The 26,177-nt window shown below is 41.7% G+C and overlaps 1 protein-coding gene across 2 annotated transcripts in view; it reads right to left on the minus strand.

Moving 5' to 3' along the window:
- LOC139746784 (ionotropic receptor 21a-like) overlaps positions 1–26,177 on the minus strand; it is a 140,824-nt gene that overhangs the window by 21,023 nt on the left and 93,624 nt on the right. The gene's annotated exons all lie outside the window — the stretch shown is intronic.

A 26,177-nucleotide genomic window follows, 5' to 3' on the forward strand; every position in this document is an offset into this window, starting at 1 on the left:
ATTTCTTCCTTTCATACTCTTCGTCATATCCCGCGTTAGCGAGGTAACGTTAAGAACAAAGGACTGGGCCTTTGAGGGGATATCCTCACCTGGCCCCCTTCTCTGTTCCTTCTTTTGAAAAATTACAAAAAAAGAGGAACTTCCCACGTATTCCCTGCGTGTCGTAGAAGGCGACTAAAAGGGGAGAGAACGGGGTGCTGGAAATTTTCCTCTCTCGTTTTTTAATTTTCCAAATGAAGGAACAGAGAAGGGGGTCAAGTGAGAATTTCACTGAAAGGCTCAGTCCTCTCTTCTTAACGCTACCTCGCTGACATGGGAAATTGCGAGTAGTATAAAAGAAAATGAATACGAACAAAGTGCATAAGAACACGCACCTTCATAGAAACCTCCAACAGTCAGGATCAAACCCGGGACCCTTATGCAACAGGTGGGAGCGCTACCGCTAGGCTATGATCGCCCCTACAAGGAAATGACTATTCGAATACTATGTACCTGAATACCGTTCGTCTCACGTTGGTGAACAACAGGGTCTACGCCGGTCATTCATATACCTCCGCATTGTACAGTTAGGTTCGGTAAAATGCTATTTGCTGGTTATATGCGCCTGAAAGGAAATGACCAGTGTAGACCCCGTTACCCACCACCGTGAGACAAAGGGTATTCGAGAACATAGCATTCGAATAGTCATTTCCCTATAGGGGCGATCATAGTTTAGCGGTAGCGCTCCCGCCTGTTGCACAGGGGTCCAGGGTTCGATTCTGGCTGTTGGAGGTTTGTATGTTCTATGAAGGTGCGCGTTCATATACACTTTGTTAGTATATATATATATATATATATATATATATATATATATATATATATATATATATATATATATACATATATATCATTATTATTATTATTATACTTTGTCCTTGTCTCCCGCGTTAGCGAGATAGCGCAAGAAAACGGACGAAAGACTGGCCGAACCTACCTAAATACACGTGTATATACATACACATGCAGACACGTTCATATGCATACCTATACATCTCAACGTATACATATATACACACAGACACAGACATATACATATATACACAAGTACATAATTCATACTGTCTGCCCTCATTCATTCCCGTCGCCAACCCGCCACATATAAAATGACAACCCCCTCCCCCCGCATTTGCGCGAGGTATCGCTAGGAAAAAACAAAGGCCACATTCGTTCAGACTCAGTCTCTAGATGTCATATATAATGCACCGAAATCACAGCTCCCTTTCCACAATCAGGCCCAACAAAACTTTTCATGGTTTACCTCAGACGCTTCACATGCCCTGGTTCAACTCATTGACATCAAGTCGACAGCGGTATACCAAATCGTTCCAATGCACTCCATTCCTTGCACGCCTTTCACCCTCCTGCATGTTCAGGCCACGATCACTCAAAATGTTTTTCACTCCATCTTTCCACCTCCAATTTGGTCTTCCACTTCTCCTCGTTCCCTCCACCTCCGACACATATATCCTCCTGGTCAATCTTTCCTTGTTCATTCTCTCCATGTGACCAAACGATTTCAAAACACCCTCTTCTGCTCTATCAACCACACTCTCTTTATTCCCACACATCCCTCTTATCCTTTCATTACTTACTCGATCAAACCACCTCACACCACATATTGTCCTCAAACATCTCATTTCCAGCACATCCATTCTGCTCCACATAACTCTATCTATAGCCCACGCCTTGCAACCATATAACATTGTTGGAACCACTATTCCTTCAAACATACCCATTTTTGCTTTCTAACATAACGTTCTAGACTTTCACATATTTTTCAACGCTCCCAAAACTTTCCCTACCTCCCCCACCCTATGATTCATTTCCGCTCCCATGGTTCCATCCGCTGCCAAATCCACTCCCAGACATCTAAAACACTTCACTTCCTCCAGTTTTTCTCCATTCAAGCTTACCTCCCAAGTGACTTGTCCCTCAACCCTACTGTACCTAATGACCGTGCTCTTATTCACGTTTATTCTCAGCTTTCCTCTTTCACACACTGTACCAAACTCAGTCACCAGATTCTGCAGTTTCTCACCCGAATCAGCCACCAGCGCTGTATCATAAGCGAACAACAACTGACTCACTTTCCAAGCGCTGTCATCCACAACATACAATAAACTTGCCCCTCTTTCCAAAACTCTTGCATTCACTTCCCTAACAACCCCATCCATAAACAAATCAAACAACCATGGTGACATAACGCACGCCTATCGCAAACATACATTCACTCAGAACCAATCACTTTCCTCACTTCGTACACGTACACATGCCTTTCATCCTCGATAAAAACTTTTCACTGCTTCTAACAACTTACCTCCTACACCATATATTTTTAAGTCCTTCCACAGAGAATCTCTATCAACTCTATCATATGCCTTCTCCAGATCCATAAATGCTACATACAAATCCATTTGCTTTTCTAAGTATTTCTCATATACATTCTTCAAAGCAAACACCTTATCCACGCATCCTCTACCACTTCTGAAACCACACTGCTCTTCCCCAATCAGATGCTCTGTACATGCCTTCACCCTCTCAATCAATGCCCTCCCATATAATTTCCCAGAAATACTCAACAAACTTATTCCTCTGTAATTTGAGGATTCACTTTTATCCCCTTTCCCTTTGTACAATGTACTCTCCATGTATTCTGCCAATGCTCAGGCACCTCACCATGAGTCATACATACATTAAATAGCTTTACCAACCAGTCAACAATACAGCACCACGTTTTTTAATAAATTCCACTACAATACCAAACAAACCCGCTGCCCTGCTGGCTTTCATCTTCCGTAAAGCTTTTACTACCTATTCTCTGTTTACTAAATCATCCTCCCTAACCCTCTCACTTTGCACACCAACTCGACGAAAACACCCTATATCTGCCACTCAATCATCAAACACCTTCAACAAACCTTAAAAATACTCACTCCATCTCCTTCTCACATCACCACTATTTGTTATCATCTTCCCATTCGTTCACTTGTCTTAGGCACTTTACATACCTCCTTCCAAAACATCTTTTTGTTCTCCCACAAATTCAATGATGCTCTCTCACCCCAATTTTCATTTGCCCTCTTTTTTACGTCTTTCACCTTCCCCTTAACCTCCTACCTCTTTCTTTTATACATCTCCCACTCATTTGCATTATCTCAATGCAAAATTCGTCCAAATGCCTCTCTCTTCTCTTTCACTGATAATCTTACTTCTTCATCACACCACTCACTACCTTTTCTAATCTGCCCACCTCCCAAGCTTATCATGCCACAAGCATCTTTTGTGCAAGCCGTCACTGCTTCCTTAAATACATCCCATTCCTCCTCCACTCCCCTTACGTCCTTTGTTCTCACCTTTTTCCATTCTGTACTCAGTCTCTCCTGGTACTTCCTCACACAAGTCTCCTTCCCAAGCTCACTTACTCTCACCACCCTCTTCACCCCAACATTCACTCTTCTTTTCTGAAAACCCATACAAATCTTCACCTTAGCCTCCACAAGATAATGATCAGACCAGTTGCACCTCTCAGCACATTAACATCCAAAAGTCTCTCTTTCGCGCGCCTGTCAATTAACACGTAATCCAATAACGCTCTCTGGACATCACTCCTACTTACATACGTATACTTATGTATATCTCGCTTTTTAAACCAGGTATTCCCAATCACCAGTCCTTTTTCATCACATAAATCTACAAGCTCTTCACCATTTCCATTTACAACACTGAACACCCCATGTATACCAATTATTCCCTCAACTGCCACATTACTCACCTTTGCATTCAAATCACCCATCACTATAACCCGGTCTCGTGCATCAAAACCAATAAAACACTCATTCAGCTGCTCCCAAAACACTTGCCTCTCATGATCTTTCTTCTCATGCCCAGGTGCATATGCACCAATAATCACCCATCTCTCTCCATCAACTTTCAGTTTTACCCTTATTAATCGAGAATTTACTTTCTTACATTCTATCACATACTCCCACAACTCCTGTTTCAGGAGTACTGCTACTCCTTCCCTTGGTCTTGTCCTGGAGGAAGTAAAGTGTTTTAGATATCTGGGAGTGGATCTGGCAGCGGATGGAACCATGGAAGCGGAAGTGAAATCCTCCCCTCTCGTTTTTTTCTTTTCTTTTTTTCCCAAAAGAAGGAACAGAGAAGAGGGCCAGGTGAGGATATTCCCTCAAAGACCCAGTCCTCTGTTCTTAACGCTACCTCGCTATCGCGGGAAATGGCAAATAGTATGAAAGAAAAATATATATATGTATATATATACTTTTTTTTTAATCTGTTTATTTTGCTTTGTCGCTCTCTCCCGCTTTAGCGAGGTAGCGCAAGGAAACTGACGAAAGAATGGCCCAACCCACCCACATACACATGTATATACATACACTTCCAAACACGCAAATATACATACCTATACATCTCAACGTATACATATATACATACACACACAGACATATACATACATTCACATGTACATAATTCATACTGTCTGCCTTTATTCATTCCCATCGCCACCTCGCCACACATGAAATAATTACCCCCTCCCCCCTCATGTGTGCGAGGTAGCGCTAGGTAAAGACAACAAAGGCCCCATTCGTTCACACTCAGTCTCTAGCTGTCATGTAATAATGCACCGAAACCACAGCTCCCTTTCCACATCCAGGCCCCACACAACTTTCCATGGTTTACCCCTGACGCTTCACATGCCCTGGTTCAATCCATTGACAGCACGTCGACCCAGGTATACCACATCGTTCCAATTCACTTTATTCCTTGCACGCCTTTCACCCTCCTGCATGTTCAGGCCCCGATCACTCAAAATTTTTTTCACTCCATCTTCCCACCTCCAATTTGGTCTCCCACTTCTCCTCGTTCCCTCCACCTCTGACACATATATCCTCTTGGTCAATCTTTCCTCACTCATTCTCTCCATGAGACCAAACCATTTTAAAACACCCTCTTCTGCTCTCTCAACCACACTCTTTTTATTAGCACACATCTCTCTTACCCTATTATTACTTACTCGATCAAACCACCTCACACCACATATTGTCCTCAGACATCTCATTTCCAGGACATCCACCTTCCTGCGCAAAATTCTACCTACAGCCCATGCAATGCAACCATGTAACATTGGTAAAGTGTGTGAAACAAGAAAGCCGTTTGCAAATGTGAACAAGAGCAAGGCCACCAGGTAAAGCAGGTTTGAGGGCCAAGTCAATCGGGAGGTAAGCTTGAATGGATGATAAAGTATATTGCTATGAGTCCATGGGGAAATGAAACATAATAAGTTCCCATGTGCAAATCCGTTCAATAATCACGGCAGGGGAGATATAAGAAAGAAATATGATAGTCAGTTGAGGTCGGGTTCGTCCACGTCTGGCATCAAGGGCATCATAAAATTGTTATATGGACAAGAAAAGGAACTGTTTACAAATTATATGAACAATAAAGCTATTTCAATTTGTTTAGACCTTCACTTTATTAATGGTACAATTCTCTGTGCTTGTCGACAGAGGATTGTGCTCCTGTACAATTCTCATTGTACAGGAGTTGAAGTTAATAACTGCGATGGCGCTACTCCAGTCAGTACAATGATCATAGTTTTTAACATGATTAAACAAAGTATTTGACTCTTTTCCTGTTCTTGTACTACATTTATTCTGCATAATTGCTTACCTTCATCCATTTCTAGCACTACCAATCTCCACAGGACACAACATGTCAGCATCAGCGGTAGCACTGTTCATAGTAACAGCAGTAACAGCTGCAGAGGACAAAAGACGCAGCAACATCATCATAATAAGGAAGAGCAAACCCGTCAAGCAGCAATAGTAGTAGCACTGGTAGTAGTAGTAGTAGTAGCAGCAGCATCAGCAGAAGAAGAGCAAGAAGAAGTACAGGAGGAAGAAGTAGAAGAAGCAGCAGCAGCAGCAGCATCAGAACTGTTGCCCCTGACAAACTTGTTTAAACAACTCCTCCATTTCCTTCAACGCCAAAAACTTCTCCCCCTGAATACCCCTGACATACAGGCATACATACATGCATACTTACGTGCGTACGTACATGCTGAGACGACCTGCTCAGATCTTCTTCCTTCTTATTATAATACCACAGGCTCATGACATAATACTGATGACGATGATGACTAGAAACCTCGCTGACTGTTACAACTGACATCAGCAGCAGCAGCACCTTGCAGGGGCAACATAGACATGCCAACAATGGGTGATGGTGGAGGAAGAGGAAGAGGATAATGCAGAGGACTTGACGACAACATCACGTCCAACACCACTACTACCTCTTTCACCTTGTTCAGTCCTGCGCCTGAACCCAGGCCCGCTTCCTGCACAGGCCAGACTGGCTCAACCCTCAGAGCCAATCCTTGTCCCGAAGTTACAGATCTAACTTCCCGATTTCCCTTATCTACATTAATCTATCGTCCAGAGGCTTCTTACCTTGGAGACCAGATGCGGATATTGGTACGTGCTGGCCCAAGACTAGGCGCAGCCGACTTTATTGGGGGGAAAAGTCTACTCTACCTCAGTGACCCTCCCTCGCGTTTTAAAGGACCGGCAGTGGAGCACGGGACGCCGAAAGAACTGCGCCGCTCTACGGCTAACCGTAGAATACTTTCCACGTATTCCCTGCGTGTCGTAGAAGGTGACTAAAAGGGAAGGGAGCAGTGGGCTAGAAATCCTCCCTTCTCGTTTTTTTTTTTTAATTTTCCAAAAGAAGAGGAACAGAGAAGGGGGCCAGGTGAGGATATTCCCTCAAAAGTCCAGTCCTCTGTTCTTAACGCTACCTCGCTAACGCGAGAAATGGCGAATAGTATAAAAGAAAGAAAAGAATATATATATATATATATATATATATTTTTTTTTTTTTTTTTTTTTTATACTTTGTCGCTGTCTCCCGCGTTTGCGAGGTAGCGCAAGGAAACAGACGAAAGAAATGGCCCAACCCCCCCCATACACATGTACATACACACGTCCACACACGCAAATATACATACCTACACAGCTTTCCTTGGTTTACCCCGGACGCTTCACATGCCTTGATTCAATCCACTGACAGCACGTCAACCCCTGTATACCACATCGCTCCAATTCACTCTATTCCTTGCCCTCCTTTCACCCTCCTGCATGTTCAGGCCCCTATCACACAAAATCCTTTTCACTCCATCTTTCCACCTCCAATTTGGTCTCCCTCTTCTCCTCGTTCCCTCCACCTCCGACACATATATCCTCTTGGTCAATCTTTCCTCACTCATTCTCTCCATGTGCCCAAACCATTTCAAAACACCCTCTTCTGCTCTCTCAACCACGCTCTTTTTATTTCCACACATCTCTCTTACCCTTACGTTACTTACTCGATCAAACCACCTCACACCACACATTGTCCTCAAACATCTCATTTCCAGCACATCCATCCTCCTGCGCACAACTCTATCCATAGCCCACGCCTCGCAACCATACAACATTGTTGGAACTACTATTCCTTCAAACATACCCATTTTTGCTTTCCGGGATAATGTTCTCGACTTCCACACATTTTTCAAGGCTCCCAAAATTTTCGCCCCCTCCCCCACCCTATGATCCACTTCCGCTTCCATGGTTCCATCCGCTGACAGATCCACTCCCAGATATCTAAAACACTTCACTTCCTCCAGTTTTTCTCCATTCAAACTCACCTCCCAATTGACTTGACCCTCAACCCTACTGTACCTAATAACCTTGCTCTTATTCACATTTACTCTTAACTTTCTTCTTCCACACACTTTACCAAACTCCGTCACCAGCTTCTGCAGTTTCTCACATGAATCCGCCACCAGCGCTGTATCATCAGCGAACAACAACTGACTCACTTCCCAAGCTCTCTCATCCCCAACAGACTTCATACTTGCCCCTCTTTCCAAGACTCTTGCATTTACCTCCCTAACAACCCCATCCATAAACAAATTAAACAACCATGGAGACATCACACACCCCTGCCGCAAACCTACATTCACTGAGAACCAATCACTTTCCTCTCTTCCTACACGTACACATGCCTTACATCCTCGATAAAAACTTTTCACTGCTTCTAACAACTTGCCTCCCACACCATGTATACTTAATACCTTCCACAGAGCATCTCTATCAACTCTATCATATGCCTTCTCCAGATCCATAAATGCTACATACAAATCCATTTGCTTTTCTAAGTATTTCTCACATACATTCTTCAAAGCAAACACCTGATCCACACATCCTCTACCACTTCTGAAACCACACTGCTCTTCCCCAATCTGATGCTCTGTACATGCCTTCACCCTCTCAATCAATACCCTCCCATATAATTTACCAGGAATACTCAACAAACTTATACCTCTGTAATTTGAGCACTCACTCTTATCCCCTTTGCCTTTGTACAATGGCACTATGCACGCAGTCCGCCAATCCTCAGGCACCTCACCATGAGTCATACATACATTAAATAACCTTACCAACCATTCAACAATACAGTCACCCCCTTTTTTAATAAATTCCACTGCAATACCATCCAAACCTGCTGCCTTGCCGGCTTTCATCTTCCGCAAAGCTTTTACTACCTCTTCTCTGTTTACCAAATCATTTTCCCTAACCCTCTCACTTTGCACACCACCTCGACCCAAACACCCTATATCTGCCACTCTGTCATCAGACACATTCAACAAACCTTCAAAATACTCATTCCATCTCCTTCTCACATCACCACTACTTGTTATCACCTCCCCATTTGAAGGATATATATATATATATATATATATATATATATATATATATATATATATATATATATATATATATATATATATATATATGTATATATATATATATATATATATATATATATATATATATATATATATATATATATATATATATATATATATATATATATATATATGTATATATATGGATAGTATTACAGTGGACTTTGTTAAGAAACGGGGTGACTATGTTGTTGACTGGATGATAAGGATATCTATTGTATCTATGAATCATGGTGAGGTGCCTGAGGATCTGCGGAATGCATGCATAGTGCCATTGTACAAAGGGAAAGGGGAGAAAGGTTTGTGCTCAAATTATGCAGGTATAAGTTTGTTGAGTATTACTGGGAAATATTATGGGAGGGTATTGATTGAGAGGGTGAAGGCATGTACAGGGCATCAGATTGGATAAGAGCAATGTAGTTTCAGAAGTGGTAGAGGATGTGTGGATAGAGTGTTTGCTTTGAAGAATGTATTTGAGAAATACATAGAAAACAAATGTATTTGTATGTATCATTTATGGATCTGGAGAAGGCATATGACAGAGTTGATAGAGATGCACCGTGGAAAGTATTAAGAATATATGGTGTGTGATGTAAGTGGCTAGAAGCAGTGAACTGTTTTTATCGAGGATGTAAGGCATGTGTACGAGTAGGAAGAGAGGAAAGTGATTGGTTCTCAGAAAATGTTGGTTTGCAGCATGGGTGCGTGATGTCTCCATGGTTTAATTTGTTTATGGATGGGGCTGTTAGGGTGGTAAATGCAAGAGTTTTGGAGAGAGGGGCAAGTATGCAGTCCGTTGTGGATGAGAGGGCTTGGGAAGCGAGTCAGTTGTTGTTCGCTGATGATACATCGCTGGTGGCTGATTCGGGTGAGAAACTGCAGAAGCTGGTGACTGAGTTTGGTAAAATGTGTGAAAAAAGAAAGCTGAGAGTAAATGTGAATAAGAACAATGTTATTCGGTATAGTAGGGTTGAGGGACAAGTCAACTGGGAGGTAAGTATGAATGGAGGAAAACTGGATGAAGTGAAGTGTTTTAGACATCTGAGAGTGGATTTGGCAGCGGATGGAGCCATTGAAGCGGATGTGAGTCACAGGGTGCGGGAGGTGGCGAAGGTACTAGAGGCGTTGAAAAACGTGTGGAAGGCGAGAACATTATCTTGGAAGGCAAAAATGGGTATGTTTGAAGTAATAGTGGAGCCAGCAATGTTATATGGTTGGGGGTCGTGGGCTATGGATACAGGTGTCCGGAGGAGGGTGGATGTGTTGGAAACGACATGTCTGAGGACAGTATGTGGTGTGAGGTGGTTTTGATCTAGTAAGTAATGAAAGGGTAAGAGAGATGTGTGATAATAAAAAGAGTGTGGCTGAGAAAGCAGAAGAGGGTGTTTTGAAATGGTTTGGTCACATGGAGAGAATGAGAGAGAAAAGATTGACAAAGAGGATATATGTGTTAGAGGTGGAGGGAGCAAGGAGAAGTAGGAGACGAAATTAGAGGTGGAAAGATGGAGTGAAAAAGTTTTTGAGCGATCAGGGCCTGAACATACATGAGGGTGGAAGGTGTGCATGGATTAGAGTGAACTGGAACGATGTGGTAAACTGGGGTCGACGTGCTGTCAATGGATTGAACCAGGGCATGTGAAGCGTCTGGGGTAAACCATGGGAATTTTGGGGGGGCATGGATATGGAAAGTGAGCTGTAGGTTCGGTGTATTATACATGACAGCTAGAGACTGAGTGTGAACGAATGTGGCCTTTGTTGTCTTTTTCTAGCAAAACCTCGCAAGCACGCGGGGGGAGGGGGTTGTCTTTTCATGTGTGGTGGGGTGACGGCGGGAAGGAATTAAGGCAGCAAGTATGAATTATATATGTGTATGTATGTATATGTATACGTTGAAATATATAGGCCCAACCCACCCATATACACATGTTTATACATACACACCCACACACGCACATAAACATACCTTTATATGTCAATAGACATAGACATGCACACAGAAATACATTTGTACACATGCACATATTAATACTTTGCTCTCAGCCATTTACGTCGCCACCGCGCCACACATGATATGGCACCCCCCTCCCCTCCCACGCGCGCTAGATAGCGCTAAGAAAAGACAATAAAGGCCACATTCGTTCACACTCAGTCCCTAGTGCTCATGTATAATGCACCGAAACCTTTCCATATCTAGGTCTCACAAAACTTTCCACGGTTTACCGAAGAAGCTTCACATTTCCTGGTTCAATGCATTGACAGCACGTCGACCCCGGTATACCACATCGTTCCAATTCACTCTATTCCTTGCACGCCTTTCAGCCTCCTTCATGTTCAGGCCCCAATCACTCAAAATCTTTTTCACTCCATCTTTCCACCTCCAATTTGCTCTCTCACTTCTCTTTCCCTCCACCTCTGATACACATATCCTCTTGGTCAATCTTTCCTCACTCATTCGCTCTATGTGACCATACCATTTCAATACACCTTCTTCTGCTCTCTTAATCACACTCTTTTTATTACCACACATCTCTCTTACCCTTCCATTACTTACTCGATCAAGCTATCTTACACCACAAATTATCCTCAAGCATTTCATTCCCAACACATCCATTCTCCTCCGCACAATCTTATCTATAGCCTACGCCTCGCAACGATATAACATTGTTGGAACCACTATTCCTTCAAACATACCCATTTTCGCTTTCCGATATTACGTTCTCGCCTTCTATACATTTTTCAACGATCTCAGAACCTTTCCCCCGTTCCCCACCGTGTGACTCACTTCCGCTTCCATGGTTCCAACCGCTGTTCAATCCACTCCCAGATATCTAAAACACCACTTCCTCCAGCTTTTTCGATTCAAACTTACCTCCCAATTGACTTGTCATCAACCGTACTGTACCTAATAACCTTGCTCTTATTCACATTTACTCTCAGATTTCTTCCTTCACACACTTTCCGAAACTCAGTCACCAGCTTATACAGTTTCTCACACGAATCAGCCACCAGCGCTGTATCATCAGGGAGCAACTGAGTCACTTTCCAAGCCCTCTTATCCACAACAGACTACATACTTGCCCCTCTCTCCAAAACTCTTGCATTCACCTCCCTAAAAACCCCATCCACAAACAAATTAAACAACCATGGAGACATGATGCACCCCTACTGCAATCCAACATTCACTGGGAACTAAACACTTTCCTCTCTTCCAACTAGTACACTTGCCTTACATTCTCCACAGAAACTTTTCACTGCTCTAGAAACTTGCATCTCACTCCATGTATTCTTAGTACCTTCCACAAAGCATGTCTATCAACCCTATCATATGCCTTCTCCAGAGCTATAAATGTTATAATTAAATTCATTCGCTCTTTTAGGTATTTCTTAAATACATTCTTCAAAGCAAACACCTGATCCACACATCCTCTACCAATTCTGAAACCAAACTGCTCTTCCCCAATCTGATGCTCTGTACATGCCTTCACACTCTCAATCAATATCCTCCCATACAATTTCCTAGGAATACTCAACAAACATATACCTCTGTAATTTGAGCACTTACCTTTATCCCCTTTGCCTTTGTACAATGGCACCATGGATGAATTCCACCAATCCTCAGGTACTTCACCATGAGCCATACAGACATTTAATGTCGTCACCAAATAGTCAACACAGTCACCCCTTATTTGATAAATTCCACTGCAATATCTTTCAAACCCGCCGCCTTGCCGGCTTCCATCTTCCTCAATCCTTTCACTACCTCTTCTCTTTGTACCAAATAATTCTCCCTGACCCTCTCACTTCGCACACCATCTCGACCAAAACACCCTATATCTGCTCCTCTATCATCTAACACATTCATCAATCCTTGAAAATACTGACTCCAACTCTTTTTCACATCAACACTTCTTGTCATTACCTCCCCATTCGCCCACTTCATAGATGTTCCAATTTATTCTCTTCTCTCACACACTTTAATTAAATCGCTTAAAGCATATCTTTATTCACCCTAAAATTTATTGATACTCTCACCTCATGTCTCATTTCCCCTCTTTTTCACCTCTTGCACCTCTCTCTTGACCTCCTGCCTCTTTTTTTTATACATCTCCCAGTCATTTGCACTATTTCCCTGCAAAAAAACGTCCAAATGCTTCTTTTCTTTAATTCATTAATAATCCTACTTCTTCATCCCACCACTCACTACCTTTTCTAATCTACCCACTTCCAACGATTCTCATACCACAAGCATATTTGCATAAGCCATCATTGCTTCCCTAAATACATCCCATTCTTCTCCCACTCCCTTTACGTCCTTTGCTCTCACCTTTTTACATTCTGCACTCAGTTTTTCCTTGTACTTCCTCAAACAAGTCTCTTTCCCAAGCTCATTTACTCTTACCACTCTCTTCACCCTCTCTTCACCCCAACATTCTCTCATCTTTTCTGAAAACTTCTACAAATCCTCACCTTCGACTCCACAAGATAATGAAGAGACATCCCTCCATTTGCACCTTTCAGTACATTAACATCCAGAAAATGTCTTTCACACGCCTATCAATTAACAAGTAATTCAGTGACGCTCTCTGGCCATCTCTCCTACTTACATACGGATACTTATGTACATATCTCTTTTTAAACCAGGTATTCCTAATCACCATTCCTTTTTCAGCACATAAATCTACCAGCTCTTTAACATTTCCATTTACAACAATGAACACCCCATGCACACCAATTATTCCCTCAACTTCATCATTACTCTCCTTTACAATCAAATCAACAATCACCATAACCCGATCTCGCGCATCAAAACTGCTAACATACTCAATCAACTGCTCCCAAAATGCTTGCGTCTCATGATCGTTCTTCCCATGCCAAGATGCATATGCACCAGTTATCACCCATCTCTCTCCATCCACTTTCAGTTTTATCCTTACGGTTCTAGAGTTCACTTTCTTACACTCTATCATATACTTCCACAACTCCTGTTTCAGGAGTAGTACTACTCCTTCCTTTGCTCTTGTCCTCTCACCAACCTCTGACTTTACTCACAAGACATTCCCAAACTAATCTTCTACTTTACCCTTAAGCTTCATTTAACTCTGAGCCAAAACATCTAGGTTCCTTTCCTCAAACATACCGCCCATGTTTCCTATTTTTCCATCTTGGTTACATCCTCAAACATTCACACATCCCATTTGAGCCTTCGAAGAAGATGAATACTCCCCTCGTGACTCCTTCATCTGTTTCCCCTTTTATGAAGGTAAAAATACAAGAGAGGAGGGTTTCTAGCCTCCCCCGCTCCCGTCCCCTTTACTAGCATTCTGCGACACGCGGGAAATGCATGGGAAGTATTCTTTCCTCTCTATCCCAAGGGATGGGGGATATATATATATATATATATATATATATATATATATATATATATATATATATATATATATATATATATATTTATCCCTGGGGATAAAGGAGAAAGAATACTTCCCACGTATTCCCTGCGTGTCGTAGAAGGCGACTAAAAGGCAAGGGAAGGGGGGCTGGAAATCCTCACCTCTCATTTTTCTTTTTTTTTTTTCCAAAAGAAGGAACAGAGAAGGGGGCCAGGTGAGGATATTCCCTCAAAGGCCCAGTCCTCTGTTCTTAACGCTACCTCGCTATCGCGGTAAATGGCGAATAGTATGAAAGAAAAGAGAATATATATATATATATATATATATATATATATATATATATATATATATATATATATATATATATATATATATATACATATATATATATATATATATATATATATATATATATATATATATATATATATATATATATATATATATATATATATATATATATATTATTTTTTTTTATTATACTTTGTTGCTGTCTCCCGCGTTTGCGAGGTAGCGCAAGGAAACAGACGAAAGAAATGGCCCAACCCCCCCTCAATATACATGTATATACATACGTCCACACACGCAAATATACATACCTACACAGCTTTCCATGGTTTACCCCAGACGCTTCACATGCCTTGATTCAATCCACTGACAGCACGTCAACCCCGGTATACCACATCGATCCAATTCACTCTATTCCTTGCCCTCCTTTGACCCTCCTGCATGTTCAGGCCCCGATCACACAAAATCTTTTTCACTCCATCTTTCCACCTCCAATTTCGTCTCCCTCTTCTCCTCGTTCCCTCCACCTCCGACACATATATCCTCTTGGTCAATCTTTCCTCACTCATTCTCTCCATGTGCCCAAACCACTTTAAAACACCCTCTTCTGCTCTCTCAACCACGCTCTTTTTATTTCCACACATCTCTCTTACCCTTACGTTACTCACTCGATCAAACCACCTCACACCACACATTGTCCTCAAACATCTCATTTCCAGCACATCCATCCTCCTGCGCACAACTCTATCCATAGCCCACGCCTCGCAACCATACAACATTGTTGGAACCACTATTCCTTCAAACATACCCATTTTTGCTTTCCGAGATAATGTTCTCCACTTCCACACATTCTTCAAGGCTCCCAGAATTTTCGCCCCCTCCCCCACCCTATGATCCACTTCCGCTTCCATGGTTCCATCCGCTGACAGATCCACTCCCAGATATCTAAAACACTTCACTTCCTCCAGTTTTTCTCCATTCAAACTCACCTCCCAATTGACTTGACCCTCAACCCTACTGTACCTAATTACCTTGCTCTTATTCACATTTACTCTTAACTTTCTTCTTCCACACACTTTACCAAACTCAGTCACCAGCTTCTGCAGTTTCTCACATGAATCAGCCACCAGCGCTGTATCATCAGCGAACAACAACTGACTCACTTCCCAAGCTCTCTCATCCCCAACACACTTCATACTTGCCCCTCTTTCCAAACCTCTTGCATTTACCTCCCTAACAACCCCATCCATAAACAAATTAAACAACCATGGAGACATCACACACCCCTGCCGCAAAACTACATTCACTGAGAACCAATCACTTTCCTCTCTTCTTACACGTACACATGCCTTACATCCTCGATAAAAACTTTTCACTGCTTCTAACAACTTGCCTCCCACACCATATATTCTTAATACCTTCCACAGAGCATCTCTATCAACTCTATCATATGCCTTCTCCAGATCCATAAATGCTACATACAAATCCATTTGCTTTTCTAAGTATTTCTCACATACATTCTTCAAAGCAAACACCTGATCCACACATCCTCTACCACTTCTGAAACCACACTGCTCTTCCCCAATCTGATGCTCTGTACATGCCTTCACCCTCTCAATCAATCCCCTCCCATATAATTCACCAGGAATACTCAACAAACTTATACCTCTGTAATTTAAGCACTCACTCTTATCCCCTTTGCCTTTGTACAATGGCACTATGCACGTATTCCGCCATTCCTCAGGCACCTCACCATGAGTCATACATACATTAAATAACCTTATCAACCAGTCAACAATACAGTCACCCCCTTTTTTAATAAATTCCACTGCAATACCATCCAAACCTGCTGCCTTGCCGGCTTTCATCTTCCGCAAAGCTTTCACTACCTCTTCTCTGTTTACCAAATCATTTTCCCTAACCCTCTCACTTTGCACACCACCTCGACCAAAACACCCTATATCTGCCACTCTATCATCAAACACATTCAACAAACCTTCAAAATACTCACTCCATCTCCTTCTCACATCACCACTACTTGTTATGACCTCCCCATTTGCGCCCTTCACTGAAGTTCCCATTTGCTCCCTTGTCTTACGCACTTTATTTACCTCCTTCCAGAACATCTTTTTATTCTCCCTAAAATTTAATGACACTCTCTCACCCCAACTCTCATTTGCCCTTTTTTTTCACCTCTTGCACCTTTCTCTTGACCTCCTGTCTCTTTCTTTTATACATCTCCCACTCAATTGCATTTTTTCCCTGCAAAAATCGTCCAAATGCCTCTCTCTTCTCTTTCACTAATACTCTTACTTCTTCATCCCACCACTCACTACCCTTTCTAATCAACCCACCTCCCACTCTTCTCATGCCACAAGCATCTTTTGCGCAATCCATCACTGATTCCCTAAATACATCCCATTCCTCCCCCACTCCCCTTACTTCCATTGTTCTCACCTTTTTCCATTCTGTACTCAGTCTCTCCTGGTACTTCCTCACACAGGTCTCCTTCCCATGCTCACTTACTCTCACCACCCTCTTCACCCCAACATTCACTCTTCTTTTCTGAAAACCCATACAAATCTTCACCTTAGCCTCCACAAGATAATGATCAGACATCCCTCCAGTTGCACCTCTCAGCACATTAACATCCAAAAGTCTCTCTTTCGCACGCCTGTCAATTAACACGTAATCCAATAACGCTCTCTCGCCATCTCTCCTACTTAAATACGTATACTTATGTATATCTCGCTTTTTAAACCAGGTATTCCCAATCATCAGTCCTTTTTCAGCACATAAATCTACAAGCTCTTCACCATTTCCATTTACAACACTGAACACCCCATGTATACCAATTATTCCCTCAACTGCCACATTACTCACCTTTGCATTCAAATCACCCATCACTATAACCCGGTCTCGTGCATCAAAACCACTAACACACTCATTCAGCTGCTCCCAAAACACTTGCCTCTCATGATCTTTCTTCTCATGCCCGGGCGCATATATATATATATATATATATATATATATATATATATATATATATATATATATATATATATATATATATATATATATATATATATATATATACATATATATATATATATATATATATATATATATATATATATATATATATATATATATATATATATATACATATATATATATATATATATATATATATATATATATATATATATATATATATATATATATATATATATATATATATATTTATATATATGTATATATATATATATATATATATATATATATATATATATATATATATATATATATATATATATATATATATATATATATATATATATATATATATATATTTATATATATACAACCATGGAAACATCACACACCCCTGCCGCAAACCTACTTTCAATGAGAACCAATCACTTTCCTCTCTTCCTACACTTACACATGCCTTACATCTTCGATAAAAACTTTTCCTGCTTCTAACAACTTGCCTCCCACACCATATATTCTGAATACCTTCCACAGAGCATCCCTATCAACTCTATCATATGCCTTCTCCAGATCCATAAATGCTACATACAAATGCTTTTGCTTTTGTAAGTATTTCTCACATACATTTATCAAACGAAACACCTGATCCCCACATACTCTACAACTTTAAAACCACCTTGCTCTTCCCCAATCTGATGTTCTGTATATGCCTTCACCCTCAAAATCAATACACCCCCCTTCCGCCCCCATATAATTTCCTAGGAATACTCAACATACTTATACCGCTTTAATTTGAGCACTCACTTTTGTCCACTTTGCTTTTGTACAATGGCACTATGCAAGCATTCCGCCAATCCTCAGGCACCTCGCCATGAATCATACATGCATTAAATAACTTTACCAACCAGTGAACAATACAGTCTCCCTCTTTTTTAATAAAATCCACTGCAACACCATCCAAACCCGCCGCGTGTCCGGCTTCCATCTTCTGTAAAGCTTTTACTACCTCATTTCTGTTTACCAAATCATTTTCCCTAACCCTCTCACTTTGCACACCACCTCGACCAAAACACCCTATATATGCCACCCTATCATCAAGCACATTCAACAAACCTTCAAAATACTCACTCCATCTCCTTCTCACATCACCACTACTTCTTATCACCTCCCCATTAGCCCCCTTCAGTGAAGTTCCCTTTTGTTCCCTTGTCTTAAGCACTTTATTTACCTCCTTCCAAAACATCTTCTTATTCTCCCTAAAGTCTAATGATACTCTCTCACCCTAACTCTCATTTCCCCACTTTTCACCTCTTGGACCTTTCTCTTGACCTCCTGCCTCTTTCTTTTATACATGTTCCACTCATTTTCATTATTTCCTTGCAAAAATCGTCCAAATGCCTCTCTCTTCTCTTTCAATAATAATCTTACTTCTTCATCCCACCACTCACTACCCGCTCTAATCTGCCCACCTACCATGCTTCTCATGCCACAAGCATCTTTTGTGCAAGCTATCACTGCTTCCATAAATACATCCCATTCCTCCCCCACTCCCCTTACCTCCTCTGTTTTCACCTTTTTCCATTCTGTACTCAGTTTCTCCTGGTACTTCCTCACACAAGTCTCCTTCCCAAGCTCACTTACTCTCACCACTCTCTTCACCCCAACATTCTCTCTTCTTTTTTGAAAACCTCTACAAATCTTCACCTTCGTCTCCACAAGATAATGATCAGACATCCCTCCAGTTGCACCTCTCTTCACATTAAAACCCAAAAGTCTCTCTCTCGCTCGCCTGTCAATTAACACGTAATCCAATAACGCTCTCTGGCCATCTCTCCTACTTACATACGTATACTTATGTATATCTCTCTTTTTAAACCAGGTATTCCCAATCACCAGTCCTTTTTCATCAAATAAATCTAAAAGCTCTTCACCATTTCCATTTACAAAACTGAACACCCCATGTATACCAATTATTCCCTCAAGTGCCACATTACTTACCTTTGCATTCAAATCACCCATCACTATAACCCGGTCTCGTGCATCAAAACCACTAACACACTCATTCACCTGCTCACAAAACACCGGCCTCTCATAATCTTTCTTCTCATGCCCTGTTGCATATGCTCCAATAATCACCCATTTCTCTTCATCAACTTTCAGTTTTACCCATATCATTCTAGAATTTACTTTCTTACACTCTATCACACATTCCCACCACTCCTGTTTCAGGAGTAGTGCTACTCCTTTCCTTGCTCTTGTCCTCTCACTAACCCCTGACTTTACTCCCAAGACATTCCTTAACCACTCTTCCTAATTTATCCTTGAGCTTTGTTTCACTCAGAGCCAAAACATATAGGTTCCTTTCCTCGAACATACTACCTATATCTCGTTTTTCCTCATCTTGGTTACATCCATACCCATTTAGACACCTCAATCTGAGCCTTCGAGGAGGATGAGCACTCCCCGCGTGACTCCTTCTTCTGTCTCCCCTTTTAGAAAGTTAAAATACAAGAAGGGGAGGGTTTCTAGCTCCCCATCTCCCATCCCCTTTAGTCGCCTTCTACTACACGTGAGAAATGCCTGGGAAGTGTTCTTTCTCCCCTATCCCCGATTTTTGCAGGGAAAAAGGGCAAATGAGTGGGACATGTATAAAAGAAAGAGGCAGGAGGTCAAGAGAAAGGTGCAAGACGTGAAAAAGAGGGCAAATAAGAGTTGGGGTTGGAGAGTATAATTAAATTTTAGGGAGAATAAAAAGATGTTTTGGAAGGAGGTAAATAAAGTGCGTAAGACAGGCAGCGAATGGGAACTTTAGTCAAGGGGGTTAATGGGGAGGTGATAACAAGTAGTGGTGATGTGAGAAGGAGATGGAGTGAGTATTTTGAATGTTTGTTGAATGTGTTTGATGATAGAGTGGCCGATATAGGGTGTTTTGGTCGAGGTGTTGTGCAAAGTGAGAGGGTTAGGGAAAATGATTTGGTAAACAGAAATGAGGTAGTAAAAGCTTTACAGAAGATGGAAGCCGGCAACGCGGCGGGTTTGGAAACCCGCCGCGTCCCCTATCCCTGGGGATAGGGGAGAAAGAATACTTCCACATATTCCCTCCGTGTCGTAGAAGGCGACTAAAAGGGGAGGGAGCGGGGGGCTGGAAATCCTCCGCTCTCGTTTTTTTTTTGATTTTCCTAAAGAAGGAACAGAGAACGAGGCCAGGTGAGGATATTCCCTCAGAGGCCCAGTCCTCTGTTCTTAACGCTACCTTGCTAACGCGGGAAATGGCGAATAGTATGAAAAGAAAGAATATATATATATATATATATATATATATATATATATATATATATATATATATATATATATATATATATATATATATATATATATATATATTTTTCTTCTCTTTTTTTTTTTTGCTTTGTCGCTGTCTCCCGCCTTTGGGAGGTAGCGCAAGGAAACAGACGAAAGAAATGGCTCAACCCACCCCCATACACATGTATATACATAAACGTCCACACAAGCAAATATACATACCTACACAGCTTTCCATGGTTTACCCCAGACGCTTCACATGCCCTAATTCAATCCACTGACAGCACGTCAACCCCGGTATACCACATCGATTCAATTCACTCTATTCCTTGCCCTCCTTTCACCCTCCTGCATGTTCAGGCCCCGATCACACAAAATCTTTTTCACTCCATCTTTCCACCTCCAATTTGGTCTCCCACTTCTCGTTCCCTCCACCTCCGAAATATATATCCTCTTGGTCATTCTTTCCTCACTCATTCTCTCCTTGTGCCAAAACCATTTCAAAACACACTCTTCTGCTCTCTCAACCACGCTCTTTTTCTTTCCACACATCTCTCTTACCCTCATGTTACTTACTTGATCAAACCACCTCACACCACACATTGTCCTCAAACATCTCATTTCTAGCACATCCAGCCTCCTGCGCACAACTCTATCCATAGCCCACGCCTCGCAACCATACAACATTGTTGGAACCACTATTCCTTCAAACATACCCATTTTTGCTTTCCGAGATAATGTTCTCGACTTCCACACATTCTTCAAGGCTCCCAGGATTTTCGCCCCCTCCCCCATCCTATGATCCACTTCCGCTTCCATGGTTCCATCCGCTGCCAGATCCACTCCCAGATATCAAAAACACTTTACTTCCTCCAGTTTTTCTCCATTCAAACTTACCTCCCAATTGACTTGACCCTCAACCCTACTGTACTTAATAACCTTGCTCTTATTCACATTTACTCTTAACATTCCTGTTTCACACACTTTACCAAACTCAGTCACCAGCTAATGCAGTTTCTCACATGAATCAGCCACCAGCGCTGTATCATCAGCGAACAACAACTGACTCACTTCCCAAGCTCTCTCATCAACAACAGACTTTATACATCCCCCTCTATCCAAAACTCTTGCATTCAACCCCCTAACAACCCCATCCATAAACAAATTAAACAACAATGGAGACATTACACACCCCTGCCGCAAACCTACATTCACTGAGCACCAGTCTCTTTCCTCTCTTCCTACAGGTACACATGCCTTACATCCTCGATAAATACTTTTCACTGCTTCTAACAACTTGCTTCCCACACCATATATTCTTAATACCTTCCACAGAGCATCTCTATCAACTCTATCATATGCCTTCTCCAGATCCATAAATGCTACATACAAATCCATTTGCTTTTCTAAGTATTTCTCTCATACATTCTTCAAAGCAAACACCTCATCGACACATCCTCTACCACTTCTGAAACCACACTGCTCTTCCCCAATCTGAAGCTCTGTACATGCCTTCACCCTCTCAATCAATACCCTCCCATATAATTTACCAAGAATACTCAACAAACTTATACCTCTGTAATTTGAGCACTCACTCTTATCCCCTTTGCCTTTGTACAATGGCACTATGCACGCATTCCGCCAATCCTCAGGCACCTCACCATTAGTCATACATACATTAAATAACCTTACCAAACAGTCAACAATATAGTCACCCCTTTTTTAATAGATTCCACTGCAATACCATCCAAACCCGCTGCCTTGCCGGCTTTCATCTTCCGCAAAGCTTTTACTACCTCTTCTCTGTTTACCAAATCATTTTCCCTAACCCTCTCACTTTGCACACCACCTGGACCAAAGCACCCTATATCTGCCACTCTATCATCAAACACATTCAACAAACCTTTAAAATACTCACTCCATCTCCTTCTCACATCATCACTACTTGTTATCACCTCCCCATTTGCGCCCTTCACTGAAGTTCCCATATATATATATATATATATATATATATATATATATATATATATATATATATATATATATATATATATATATATATATGTCCATATATATATATATATATATATATATATATATATATATATATATATATATATATATATATATATACATATATATATATATATATATATATATATGTATATATATATATATGGTGTGGGAGTCAAGCTGTTAGAAGCAGTGAAAAGTTTTTATCGAGGATGTAAGGCATATATACGTGTAGGAAGAGAGGAAAGTGATTGGTTCTCAGTGAATGTAGGTTTGCGGCAGGGGTGTGTGATGTCTCCATGGTTGTTTAATTTGTTTATGGATGGGGTTGTTAGGGAGGTGAATGCAAGAGTTTTGGAAAGAGGGGCAAGTATGAAGTCTGTTGGGGATGAGAGAGCTTGGGAAGTGAGTCAGTTGCTGTTCGCTGATGATACAGCGCTGGTGGCTGATTCATTTGAGAAACTGCAGAAGCTGGTGACTGAGTTTGGTAAAGTGTGTGAAAGAAGAAAGTTAAGAGTAAATGTGAATAAGAGCAAGGTTATTAGGTACAGTAGGATTGAGGGTCAAGTCAGTTGGGAGGTGAGTTTGAATGGAGAAAAACTGGAGGAAGTGAAGTGTTTTAGATATCTGGGAGTGGATCTGGCAGCGGATGGAACCATGGAAGCGGAAGTGGATCATTGGGTGGGGGAGGTGGCGAAAATTCTGAGAGCCTTGAAGAATGTGTGGAAGTCGAGAACATTATCTCGGAAAGCAAAAATGGGTATGTTTGAAGGAATAGTGGTTCCAACAATGTTGTATGGTTGCGAGGCGTGGTCTATGGATAGAGTTGTGCGTAGGAGGATGGATGTGCTGGAAATGAGATGTTTGAGGACAATGTTTAGTGTGAGGTGGTTTGATCGATGTAAGTAACGTAAGGGTATGAGAGATGTGTGGAAATAAAAAGAGCGTGGTTGAGAGAGCAGAAGAGGGTGTTTTGAAATGGTTTGGGCACATGGAGAGAATGAGTGAGGAAAGATTGACCAAGAGGATATATGTGTCGGAGGTGGAGGGAACGAGGAGAAGAGGGGGACCAAATTGGAGGTGGAAAGATGGAGTGAAAAAGATTTTGTGTGATCGGGGCCTGAACATGCAGGAGGGTCAAAGGAGGGCAAGGAATAGAGTGAATTGGAGCGGTATGGTATACCGGGGTTGACGTGCTGTCAGTGGATTGAATCAGGGCATGTGAAGCGTCTGGGGTAAACCATGGAAAGCTGTGTAGGTATGTATATTTGCGTGTGTGGACGTATGTATATACATGTGTATGGGGGTGGGTTGGGCCATTTCTTTCGTCTGTTTCCTTGCGCTCCCTTGGAAACGCGGGAGACAGCGACAAAAAAAAAATATATATATATATGTATATATATATATATGTGTACAGAATGGAAAAAGGTGAGAACAATGGAAGTAAGGGGAGTGGGGGAGGAATGGGATGTATTTAGGGAATCGGTGATGGATTGCGCAAAAGATGCTTGTGGCATGAGAAGAGTGGGAGGTGGGCTGTTTAGAAAGGGTAGTGAGTGGTGGGATGAAGAAGTAAGAGTATTAGTGAAAGAGAAGAGAGAGGCATTTGGACGATTTTTGCAGGGAAAAAATGCAATTGAGTGGGAGAAGTATAAAAGAAAGAGACAGGAGGTCAAGAGAAAGGTGCAAGAGGTGAAAAAAAGGGCAAATGAGAGTTGGGGTGAGAGACTATCAGTAAGTTTTAGGGAGAATAAAAAGATGTTCTGGAAGGAGGTAAATAGGGTGCGTAAGACAAGGGAGCAAATGGGAACTTCAGTGAAGGGCGTAAATGGGGAGGTGATAACAAGTAGTGGTGATGTAAGAAGGAGATGGAATGAGTATTTTGAAGGTTTGTTGAATGTGTCTGATGACAGAGTGGCAGATATAGGGTGTTTGGGTCGAGGTGGTGTGCAAAGTGAGAGGGTTAGGGAAAATGATTTGGTAAACAGAGAAGAGGTAGTAAAAGCTTTGCGGAAGATGAAAGCCGGCAAGGCAGCAGGTTTGGATGGTATTGCAGTGGAATTTATTAAAAAAGGGGGTGACTGTATTGTTGACTGGTTGGTAAGGTTATTTAATGTATGTATGACTCATGGTGAGGTGCCTGAGGATTGGCGGAATGCGTGCATAGTGCCATTGTACAAAGGCAAAGGGGATAAGAGTGAGTGCTCAAATTACAGAGGTATAAGTTTGTTGAGTATTCCTGGTAAATTATATGGGAGGGCATTGATTGAGAGGGTGAAGGCATGTACAGAGCATCAGATTGGGGAAGAGCAGTGTGGTTTCAGAAGTGGGAGAGGATGTGTGGATCAGGTGTTTGCTTTGAAGAATGTATGTGAGAAATACTTAGAAAAGCAAATGGATTTGTATGTAGCATTTATGGATCTGGAGAAGGCATATGATAGAGTTGATAGAGATGCTCTGTGGAAGGTATTAAGAATATATGGTGTGGGAGGCAAGTTGTTAGAAGCAGTGAAAAGTTTTTATCGAGGATGTAAGGCATATGTACGTGTAGGAAGAGAGGAAAGTGATTGGTTCTCAGTGAATGTAGGTTTGCGGCAGGGGTGTGTGATGTCTCCATGGTTGTTTAATTTGTTTATGGATGGGGTTGTTAGGGAGGTAAATGCAAGAGTCTTGGAAAGAGGGGCAAGTATGAGGTCTGTTGGGGATGAGAGAGCTTGGGAAGTGAGTCAGTTGTTGTTCGCTGATGATACAGCGCTGGTGGCGGATTCATGTGAGAAACTGCAGAAGCTGGTGACGGAGTTTGGTAAAGTGTGTGGAAGAAGAAAGTTAAGAGTAAATGTGAATAAGAGCAAGGTTATTAGGTACAGTAGGGTTGAGGGTCAAGTCAATTGGGAGGTGAGTTTGAATGGAGGAAAACTGGAGGAAGTGAAGTGTTTTAGATATCTGGGAGTGGATCTGTCAGCGGATGGAACCATGGAAGCGGAAGTGGATCATAGGGTGGGGGAGGGGGCGAAAATTTTGGGAGCCTTGAAAAATGTGTGGAAGTCGAGAACATTATCCCGGAAAGCAAAAATGGGTATGTTTGAAGGAATAGTAGTTCCAACAATGTTGTATGGTTGCGAGGCGTGGGCTATGGATAGAGTTGTGCGCAGGAGGATGGATGTGCTGGAAATGAGATGTTTGAGGACAATGTGTGGTGTGAGGTGGTTTGATCGAGTAAGTAACGTAAGGGTAAGAGAGATGTGTGGAAATAAAAAGAGCGTGGTTGAGAGAGCAGAAGAGGGTGTTTTGAAATGGTTTGGGCACATGGAGAGAATGAGTGAGGAAAGATTGACCAAGAGGAT

The sequence above is a fragment of the Panulirus ornatus genome, chromosome 5, assembly GCF_036320965.1.
Source record: "Panulirus ornatus isolate Po-2019 chromosome 5, ASM3632096v1, whole genome shotgun sequence".
NCBI classification, from domain to species: Eukaryota; Metazoa; Arthropoda; class Malacostraca; order Decapoda; family Palinuridae; genus Panulirus; species Panulirus ornatus.